Consider the following 2,206-nt stretch of genomic DNA (forward strand, 5'->3'; position numbering starts at 1 on the left):
AATAATGAATTTATAAATCCGCCATAAAGTACCTTTGTCAATTATGGTCAGCAAAAAAACTTTTCTACTGTATTAGATCTATGCATAAATAGGGGTAATGTATGAGGACAGACAGAGGGACAGGGCGTGACTGAGAATATAGGAAATTGCCTGTGAAATGATAGGTACTCTATCAGTTCAGTACAGCATATTACCTGAACTTTTAGTGGCTGCTTTGCGAGACTGCGCCTTATCCAATAATGTGGCTATGCGTACAATAAAGATAGTAAATCCATTACTCCTGGATATAGGCTGTTTTGCCAATACTATTGACCGAGTTGGTGAAAAGTTTTATACCCCAAATCTCAATGAGTTTGCAACATTTTGGGTCAATCTTTTCAGTCATAGTCATAAAGCTAGACTCTTATGGAAGGATTGAACTGTTCAACGTTATCGTGGCTATTATCCAACTAGATCGTGGAGCAAGTGGGAAGTGCAGAATCAACTTTTAGAAGTGTTTGGAGACCTTGAATTGTTTTTCACTTTGGAAGTTTTCTGCATTCTTTACTAATCCTGTAAAGAAGGGTTTGTTGCAAATAGAACTAAGTGCAGTCATTGATGTTGGAATGCCTTTTGTCCAGACCACATACAAGCTTGAAAGCGACAATCCTATCATAGCTTTAGAGTGCTATGAACTAATTTCTTCTCTCACATCTACTGTGGATATGGCTCATTACCCTCATGTTCAAGCTGTTACTAGACAGATGTCAGCCTCAGGAACAAACCAAGATGCAAAGGATGTGATAGTAAATTATGCACAAGCTGCATTAAGTCAGCTATAGATTACTACAGTGTTAATCTAAAAGCACCTTTAATGAGTGTTCCTCTCAATGCTTTAAAGGCAACAAGGCTTTTTCACCAACAAAGGTGAGAATGATTAAGCTTGACATTGTTATGATTGAAACGTTATCTTTATTTCCCTTTGTGAATGACACTACTCTATCAGCCTTAAAAAGTGAATTTTCAAGTTATGTAGCTGCTAGTGAAGATGTCAGCTCAGACCTTACTCAATTAGAGTTTCAGAAAGCACATGCAGATAAGCTCCCATCATGGGGTGAGACAGCAAAGAAAGTACTTCTACTACAACCTTCATCTGCAGCAGTTGAAAGAGCATTCTCTGTATATAAATTTACTTTTAGTGAACAACAATTAAGCTCTTTGGAGGACTATATTGAGGCATCAATGATGCCACAGTACAATAAATAGTTGTTTGAATAATGTTTTGTTTTTGATTTCAAATTTAAAAATTGACAAAAAAGAATAATAGGATAAAACTGAAAGAATAATGGGAGGATATTTTGAGAATTTACAGAAGGAATAATGGGAAAATTTTTGAACATAATAGGCTGAGGCTAAAAGAGACTAGAGGAGCAATCGTCAGAGTTAAGATGGGACAAGGAGCATCTTCATTTTTGTGATGTCCCATAAAGAAATTGTATCCTCTTGAAATTTGCAGTCAAGAATCGTTCCCTGGAGAGCAATCCAAGTCACAAAGCATTGCAACTAATGAAGGAGGAATAGCTGCTGAATGTTGAAACAGTTCATGTCGTTCTCCACGACAAGCGACAACTGAGTCAAGGGACAGGATTTTTGCAAGATTATTGCACTAGAGTATAACTTGTTGGAAACTCAATATGTGCACTGTTATTATTATACTTTATGCATGGCTTAGTTATTTATATTATTATAAGAGTGAAGTAATTATATGAATTATTAATTTGTATTGGATAGTGACTCACTAAGGTAGGAGTGTGTTAGATATAGTGATGCATTGATGTCTTAGGATTATTATTATTATTGATTATTAATTGGTATTGATTCAATTGATTTTTGTACACTGCACATGCTCATGATTAGAGCAGAGTAGTTTTTGAATTTTGAGATGAGACAATTGATCTGATTGATTTAAGAGAACTTTGGAGATTGCCAATCGGTAAACGTTTAACCAGAAGCTGTTTCCTGAATACACACAGAAGTTCTTTCAATTACTGTCATAGTGGGTAACATGAAGTGGATAGTGTTGTTAAAACCTGTTCCCAAAAATTTCTACCTCTTTTTCATTAATCATTATTATTATCATTAATTATAATAGTTAATTGACAGTTCACTATATTTTTACTAGAGGTGCGGCAAAATAATGAGAAATGATTAAATAATAGCATGAGAT

The sequence above is a fragment of the Amphimedon queenslandica genome, unplaced genomic scaffold (assembly GCF_000090795.2).
Source record: "Amphimedon queenslandica unplaced genomic scaffold, v1.1 AMPQUscaffold_13472, whole genome shotgun sequence".
Lineage (NCBI taxonomy): Eukaryota > Metazoa > Porifera > Demospongiae > Haplosclerida > Niphatidae > Amphimedon > Amphimedon queenslandica.